The sequence below is a fragment of the Octodon degus genome, unplaced genomic scaffold, assembly GCF_000260255.1.
Source record: "Octodon degus isolate 3935 unplaced genomic scaffold, OctDeg1.0 scaffold00070, whole genome shotgun sequence".
In the NCBI taxonomy this organism is placed as follows: domain Eukaryota; kingdom Metazoa; phylum Chordata; class Mammalia; order Rodentia; family Octodontidae; genus Octodon; species Octodon degus.
The window spans coordinates 6,038,336-6,047,319 of NW_004524646.1; the positions used below are offsets into that span (position 1 = coordinate 6,038,336).

General features: G+C 45.9%; 1 protein-coding gene across 5 annotated transcripts in view; it reads left to right on the plus strand.

The window, feature by feature from the left end:
• The first annotated feature begins 6,932 nt into the window (after nucleotides 1-6,932).
• The window catches only part of Lgmn (legumain), a 32,315-nt gene continuing 30,263 nt past the window's right edge, over nucleotides 6,933-8,984 (plus strand). For all 5 annotated transcript variants that reach the window (XM_023719641.1, XM_023719642.1, XM_023719645.1 and 2 more), the window contains exon 1: nucleotides 6,933-7,063. The gene's annotated coding sequence lies outside the window, so the exon portion shown is untranslated. The remainder of the gene's footprint in view (nucleotides 7,064-8,984) is intronic.

Consider the following 8,984-nt stretch of genomic DNA (forward strand, 5'->3'; position numbering starts at 1 on the left):
CTTGGGTCTTTGATGAAAGAAGCCAGTCAAGACCCCTAAACAGCCATGCAGGGGTACAGGTAGGAAGTTTTTTGCTTTTTTAAAAAAATGTATTTAGTACAGGGACTACAGGGTCTCACTATGCAGCGCGGACTCACAGTAATCCTGTTTTCAGCCTCCCAAGCACTGGGATTACAGGCACATGCCACCAAGTCCAATCTCATTTGCCATCTCAAGGCACTGGGTGGGGGGTGGGGGGTGGGGGGGCAGGTGCCTGGCACTTTGGGGATTGAACCCCAGCTCCTGGGTCTGCCTAAGCAGGTGCTTTAGTCTGCTGAACTATCTGGCCGGCCCTGTTTTTTGCTCTTTGTTCTTTGAAATAGGGTCCTGCTATGCAGTTCAGGCTGATCTTGCACTCAGGGTGTATCTCAGGCTAGTGTCAAATTCACCGCAATCCTCCTGCCTCAGCCTCCCGAGTGCTGAGATGGGTAGGATTTATTGTGAGGTATTCACAGAGAATTACACCTTGCCAGAGAATGTGGGCAGAGCCACAAAGGTGTCTGCACTGAGTGGGAATCTGGATAGCTTTTTATGCAAATAAGAATTACTCCTGGGGTTCAGGGAACTACGGTCATTATGATGTTTATCTACATTCTGCCAAAGCTACCTTAAAAATGACTTCTTGTTCTTTTCAGATGACCTGAGTTCCCTCAGGAGCATTAACCATGTTGGTGAAACTTAGGAAAAATATTTCTGAAAGATAAGGACTTAATTTAAACTGGGTCCCAGCCCAACTAAGGTCTTCAAAGAAATTTCCTTTCCTGGTATCCTTGGGCCGTAGCTTATGGCAGTCAGAAATGCTGTATGAATGTGCTAGAAGTAGAAGCCCTGTATCTTTGGGTCTGAGACTTAACATGTGATTTTAAATGTATTGTCCATTAAGGTCTTTTTTCTTTATTAAACTATAACTGGCAAAGCAGGCTAATTTCGATAGCCCTCCCCATTGTTCCTCAGGGTCACTAATATTTAACCACTTGCCTATTTAACCAGTTTTCCTCAAGATTGGGGCCCTAAAGTCATTTAGGGTATTGAGGCACTCCATTATTCTAGCTACTTCCTGCTAAGAGAAGGCATCCAAAGCACAAAGCTAGGGTTCCCCAGACTTGCTCGCTTTTAGACCTGACAAGTCAATGGAGATGTCCAGCAAGATGGCTCGGTTAGAAGGGTGCAGAACCCTCTGGAGCTAGATTGACTGGAAATGAGAACCAATAAAAGCTTAGGAAACAGTTCATTATCCATGGCCCAAATGTAAGGATTATAAGAACAAAGTGTGCAATGGTTATGAACCATTTCCACAAGCTGATCCAGAAAGCTAAGCTGATACTATTTCTTCAAAGTTAGAGTTGGGATCTGACATAGCTTGGATTTATTGTCTTAAATTCCATAAGGCAGATTAGAGACAAAAACCCCATCTGAAATAGTTAAACAAGGAGGAGAATGCCCAAGGTGCATACAGGCATCTGTTGGAAGTTAGGGCAGGGATGGTGAGACATTGACTTAACTGAAATATGTTTGAATAGCTATTTTAAGTCTCAGTGGTTGGCCTTATCAGGATAGATACATCTCTTCTTCTCAGGTTTGACTCAGGAATGACGGATCCAGCTGGTAATTCCTGAAACCTTAATAGCTATTTAAGAAGAAAGGAATACCAAGAAAGAGCCTTATCAAAGAGGAATTAATTGTTGGCTTGTGGGTCCCCTCTATGTTTTAATAAGAATGTTCCAGGTTGATAGACAGGCCTTTGAGGTTATTGGGGTGTTTGTAGCAATCCCTGTAATCCATGTTTTCGGGTTATCTATGGAAAATATTTAGCATAGATGCATACTGACCTAGGGACTGAGGGTCTACATCTAGTAGGAGTCCAGTATGTAAAAAAAAAGTCAACCACCATTTTTAATAGTGACATTGTAGTAAGTTTTGGATATAATTTTGTCATGTAAAAATTTTAATGTTTGATTGGTCAGTTCTACCTTCCTCTAGGACTGAAGGAAGGAGGTACTGTAATAGCTAATTTCCAGGGTTGTAGACACCAAACCTGTGACCTAGAAGATAAAAGATGGGTCATTGCTACTGTGAAAGGACTTAGGAAGTCCAAACCTTGACATGCTTTGTCAGACCTACTTGGTAAAACTTTTATCAATCCTGAAAAGATATCAATGAAAACAAGTAGATATTTAAGCCCTTGACAAGAGGAAACTGGATAAAGTCGATTCTCCAGTCTTCGCCTGGGCATTGTCCATGTCTGTGAACTAGAGCCTCCAAGGAACGAGGCTTAGCTCCTTGGGGGTCATTAGGACCACACAGCACACAAGCTCGTGACACTGGGTCAGTAGTCTTGCAAAGCCCTTTGCAACCAAAGACCTGTTTGCATATATAGTGTAGCTGGCCTTGGCTTAAAGGATCAGAATCATGTGATAGGACATGGTGGGAAAGACCAGCTGTGTGTTTATTAGAAAGGACAAAAAAAAAAAAAAAAAAAAAAAGCCCTCACTAAATAAGGGGCAAGAGGACACCAACAAATCCACCTGAATCCTGACCTTTACATACAGCTCTCTGGAGTGAAAAAGGGCTGAGTATGTGCAAAAACAGGGTAGTGTGGTTGCTAGTGGATTTTAACAGTCCTTGTCTCCTGTAGCGCTACCTTCCCTCAAGGCCTTTTGCACCTGGCTGTTAATTTACTTAATTTGTTAGTTTTGCTCAGGCCTTTCTCCTTTGTCCCTTTATTTTTTGGTCTCACTAGCTCATTGACTAAGGGAGATGGGGATTTGCTGATTTGAGCCATCCATGTGGTTCCTAAGTGGAACTGCAGATTAGGGCCCAAGTGACCTCCTTCAGAGTAGAAGAAAGACATGGAAGATAAAGTCCTTCTTCTTTAGCTGTTGTGTCAGCTCATTCATTGTTTTCCTAGTTCTTCCTCCTGGGTTACTGATTGATAGCCTTTGCAATGAATCACAGCTATTGCAGCTAGCAAGGAGATAGCCTATAGGATTGTTTTGGGCACTGAGATAGCCCTTTACTGTACAAATAGCAGTATGCACATGTAACACTACAAAGGCATATTTGAAATCAGAGTATACTGTGTACAATTTGCCCTTACTGAGCAGATAAGCACAAGTCAAAGCAATCAATTCACCCAGTCGTGCTGATGTCCCTAAGTGCCAAGGCTAAATCTCCATTATGTCCGTAAGAGAAGCAATTGTATAGCCAGCTGGTCTTTTGCCATTTACTACACAGGAGTTGCCAATAATAAACCAGATTACATCTGAGTTATCCACCAGTTGTCTTTTAGATCTGGTTTGTCATTTAAGGACTCATAATTGGGTTTAGCCATCTGTCATACCTAGGAATCTATAGCCAATAACAGAACAGGAAAGTGCAAAGCTGCTTTCTGGAGCTAGAGGATGGAGGGACTTGGGGGGCTTTTAATGCTCTACTGAGAAAGCATGATGCCCTAGGTTAAGACAAACCCTGAATAGTGGGTATCCCTCAGCAGCTGGGAAATGCAAAGTCTGAACCAAACAGTCTTGGGCCTCAATTAGAAAATCAGGCAAAAAAGAAGATCACCCACATCGCATATGATAGACCCATTTGTTAGTTAGGTTGCTTAAGTCCCTGGCTAAAGCGTGTCCAAAAACATGGACATTGTACCTAAATCCTTGGGGAAGAATAGTATAAGAAAGCTGTTTGTTCCAACTCAGCTCATTGGTCCAATTGAAGGAAGGAAGGAATTGGGACAAAAGAAAATGACTTTAAGGTTTAGGATTATAAACCATTGGGTGTTTGAAGGAATTTGGCACAGCAAAATAGAGAGGTTTGGGACTCGTAGATGTAAAGGAAAAACTGTCTCCGTGATAGCACAGAGCTCTATACTAAATGATAATCACCACTGGGCTTCTTAATAGCTAAAACTTGAGTATCACAAGGTACTGAAAAGGCACCACAGGGCCGGGGAGATGGCTCAGTAGAATAAGCGCTGGCTGGGCAAGTGCAAGGGCCTGAGTTCAATCCCCAGCTTGGCATAAAAAAAAAAAAAAAAAAAGGCACCACAAATCCACAGTGAAAGAACTTATTATTAGGAGTTGTAGTCCTACTGGAGCTTCAGATGGAGGAAAATACTGTTTACCGTGTGGGAAGTGATGAAAATCTTTTAATTTAATCAGTACTGAGGTGGAAGTAACAGTTCTTCCAGGCATGTCAGAGGTCCATGCTTGGGGTTTAATAGGAAGGTCAGTACTATGGCTTGTGTCTAGATGTCCCCCCAAAGCCTCAGACGGTCACAGGTTGGGGTTTTTCAGAGGTGGTTGGAGCTAGAGTGTGTGATGCTGGGATCAGTCCATGGTGCAGTGCTAGAATCAAGGGCACTAAGGTGTGTGTGCTACCTGCCCTTAGTAGCCTGGGTAAGATATAAGGGATGGAAAGAGCAGTAGTCATCCCTTGTTGCTTTGCTACCTTCTGCCCACCAGGAACTGTTGCTCCTTTGCAGTGCCGCCCTGCCTCGGAGCCATCTGATTATGGACTGAAACTGTCATGGGTCGTTCAGAATAGGAACCAGATCAGCCTATTAAACAGCCTTTTATTACTGAGCTCAGGGTCCTGGTCAGCTCTCACACAGGAGAGGACTGAAAGGTGGCTACCCCAAGAAGCAGGGGGGCTTTTAAAACAAGGAACCACATTCAGTTTGGTAAACAAATTCATTGTCTGACACAAAATAATGCTTTCAGGGTCAGTGTGACCACTACTCACAATTTCCTGGGGCTTTGTTTTAGTTTCTGGTTATCTTGCACCTGAATACTTGCATGCAGCCTTGCATAGCCCGAGGTTACAAGAAGTTAAAGCCCATTTAGTTTCCTTTTGAAGTCACCTCAGTAAGCTAACTTTGTTTACAGGAATTAGTGAGGAAGGAATTTTATCTTAGCAAACAGCAAGAAACAGCCACTAGTTACTAAACAATTTAGAACAGTGGTGAGTATACATTTTTTACACAACAGAAAACAAGATTTGCTTTTATAGCCTTAAATGTGAGTTGAGCTATTACAGAAACCTCTACAAAACTATGAGCTAAATAAACCTTTGATCCTTCTAGGTGTGGATATTTTGTCTCAGCAATGAGAAAAATACGTAAAATAGTAAGGACAAAGTCATTGTCAATATAGGTGGGAGAGCCAACTATTGTCATAATTGTGGGGCTTTTAAATGAGCCAAAAATAATTTGAGCTCCCATCTTCTTAATTCTTTTCTTTCTTTCTTTTTTTTTTCATTTTTGTGCATTTGGTACAGGGTCTCACTACACAGCGTGGACTTGTAGTGATCCTCTTGTTTTCAGCCTCCCCTGGCGCTGGAATTACAGGTGTGCACCACCATTCCTGGAGCCCCCATCTTGATGAATAAGTCTCAGCCTAGTTAAGGAACTGGATATTCAGGCATTACCAAAAGAGCACAGATGTGCAGAAAATTATTCCATAAACAATGTGTAGTAAGAGTAAAGTGCTTGGTTCCCTGAGCCTCAGGGATGCCATGACGTGACAAGAGGTAGATGTCAATTGCTCAGAATAGGAGGTCAGAATAGAAGAGGAGGCCCTACTATGAAGGAAGGCGTTTGTGGTTCTACCTGTGACATCCTTGGGGGATGTCACGGAGGCTGCATCCCATGATGTGATGACTCTGCTGGGAGCCGACTAAAGCTTTGGGTTTCCTCATGACAGGGCAATAGCCTGGCCCTGGATCAAGCTGCTCTTTGAACCGCAGGAATGTATGTCCTCCACTGACCCTTTGCCATCTTCAGGGCAAGGTGACTTAGGAGGGTGACCTGTATCAGGGTAGTCTCTTCCAGTGGTCCCTCAGCCCGCATTGGTGACACTTACTAGTTAACTTACTTCCCTTAGGAAAAGAGGCAGCAGGAAACGTTCCCTCTCCCCAATGCAGCACAAGGATTCGCATGCTTTTTGTCCTCTCTTCCATTTAATCTTAGCTTTCTGTTGCCTCTTCATTCCTTTTTTTTTTTTTTAAAAAAAAACATATCCCAGTTATGAAAAGCAGAATTAGCAGCATTTAGTAGCCCGGGAGTTCGAGTCCCAAAGGCAGTTTTTGTAATCTCCTTACATCAGCAGTAAGAAGTCTGTCTTCAAGGAGACTTGGTCCTCATCTGTGTGAGGTCAGCCTCACACAGCCTCTTTCAGTCACTCAGGAACTGATGTTGGGTTTTCATTTTATTTTTATTTTATTTGTTTTTGTATTTAGGGAAAGGTCTACAGGGTGTTCAGGTCTCGCTATTAGATCGGACTCTTAGTGATGTGCCTGTTTACAGTCTCCCAAGAGCTGGGATTATAGGTGCGCCCCACCACGGCCAGTCTCAATCCCCGTCTCGGCATGGCAGGCCCAGGGATCAAACCCCGGGTTTTCATTTTAGTCTCTGTGAAGCTGGGATGACGGTAAGTACACCCATCTCCCATAGGGTTGGGAAGAGGATCCACTGGGCCTGCACCCCTGAACCATCTGATCCCGGCACCCCGACGCAGACCCAGCCCAATCACAACAATCTCCATGCATGACAAGGGAGCACTATTATTCTCGAAGCTTCACCGGGTGAGTACAATGCAAAATCTAGTTCGGAAGCCAGTGGGTTAGTCTGACTCCTGGTGGGACCCTTCTGCAATTATGGGCCTCCGGGTTCCTAGGAACGCGGGGTCCCCCGACCTCAGCTGATTGAGCAACCTCCGCCTCAGACCCCGGCGCTGCCAGGCACCGAAGTCCCACCCATGCACGCTGGTACTTTCAGTCTCAGCGATTCATTGGCCGTATTCTCTCTTCCGATTGGTTTTCAGAGACGTCCCGCCCCACAGTTTTACCAATCAGCCCGGCACAGTAAGTTCTTAGCACTGGAGCGGCGGCTCCTGGGGTCAATCACTGCAGGGTTGACGTCAGTTGTCCTCGGGTCTGAGGCTGCGCGGCTGTCAGAGTTCCCACGGTGCTGCTGTCTCCGCGACCGCCGTGGCCGCCGCTGTCTCCGCTGTGCTGACCGCCGCAGGTAACCGCGGGCCCCAGTGCCGGCGAGGCCAGTACCCACGCAGGCCAGGACAGCCGATCGGCCGCAGTTTCTGGCCTCAAGGCTTGGATTTTTCACTTTGCCCAAACCCTTTCTGAGTAATCGGTTTGTTACCCAGCGAAGGGGACTTTTGGGAGATTCGAGTCCCGAGGGAACCTTTGCGACCTCTGCGCCCCGAGTCTTGCGAGGTGATGGTGGCAGAGGAGGTGGGCTCTGTCTTTTCCCTCCGGCTTTGCTCCCGGGAGGAATGAGGCTCGAGGGGAGGCCGGGTCAGTTGAGGTCCCACGGCTCGGGAGTGTCCATCGGGGTTCAGGGCTTGGTTCCGACCTTTACAGCCTAGAGGTTCAGGCTGTTGATGCTTTTAACACATGAGGATTAAATCCACGAGGAAGAGCTGTTAATGGCAACAACAAAAGCAGCCAAACAAAAATACCCCAAATTTTCTTTCTGAGAAGTCAGGCAGGTGTGGTTCTGGGAAATTTTCCGGGCGACCCACGTGAACTGAGAGTGTGCAAGTTAACCGGGAGTGGTCCCTTGGCCCCGTCGGATTTAGAATTATTCTGTGTCAGGTTCTCTAGCATCTGGAGCCTGGTAGAAGGCACTCCCAGTCTCATGCGTTGTGCCCGGGGTCTGCGACTCGACCTGTGACCTGCAGGGAGTGGAATAGCCCCGCTTTCTGGAGCTATACTAAGCTTTTTATTTTTTATTTTTTATTAAATGTATTTGGTACAGGATCTTACTACGCTCCTTGGACTCGTTTTTATTTTTCTGTTTTCATCCTCCCCGGCGCTGGGATCCCAGGCATGCGCCACCACGCCCTGGTTTATAATAAGCTTTTTGGGTTGGCAGGACTTTGTGAAGGCGAGCGGCAGGCTCTAGCGAACCTTTCCAGTGTTTCAGGGCAGGACTGCAGGTGTTTATAGGGATTACACCCAACCCCGACGTGTGCGAAGAAGGAAATTTTTCGAGAAGGGGCTGCTCAAGTTAAATTGGAGGATGGACAGGGAGCTGGTGCAGGAGGAAGAGCGGAAAACAGCCCTGCCAGGGCAGGGGAAGAGCCGCGCGTTTGGACCTGGAGTTGGACTCTTTGCGGAAGGGTTTGCATGTGGGCGGTGGATTCTCTGAGCCATGAGGGTAGAGAGGTACATCTCGAACTGCGCTGTGCTGCTGAGAGAGATCTCGATGTTTCCTGAACGCCCAGGGCGCTGCTTTTAGTGTAGATCTTAAAAACCCATAGGGTAGAAAAGTGTTGGAGAGAGGCGGTACCCAAGATGATTCCAAGAAAGCACAGGAGAAATTCCCAGAATTCCAAAGGCCAGTGAAGTGCCGGAGGAGATTTTAAAGTCACGGAAGTAGACTACATACTATACAGTACCACCCTGAAAAAAGTACACCTATCTATGCTGTCGATTAATGAAGGGCATGTGTTGTAGGAAATTTGTCTCTGGGGGATTTCATTGCTATTTGGACCTGAACCTAGACACGGTACAGGTCACTGGACGTGCCTCTTCATGAAACCACAAGATGAGCTACGCAGGTGGCGGCTGAGGCAGCTGCTGGCATAACGGGGCCTACTGTTTTACAGTAACCTTTTTTGGTACATAATTAGGAGGTTTTTTTCTAAAATATGATGGACAATGTAGTACAGTCAGTACATAGTGGCTTATCAGGTAGGTGTACGTACTGGACTAGATTGTACAGGCTATACTTGGATGCAGCTGGCAGTGTTGACAATTAGTTTACCCACCGTGGAGCTGCGTGCCCAGCCCAGGCATCCTGCCAGGACATCATAGTGCTTCAGGGGCACTGACACTGGCTCCTTTATCATCTTCTGGAGCTGCTGCTAGGAGTTGTCGACCAAATGATCATTATGCAGCACACGGCTGTATACTGAAGAGAAACT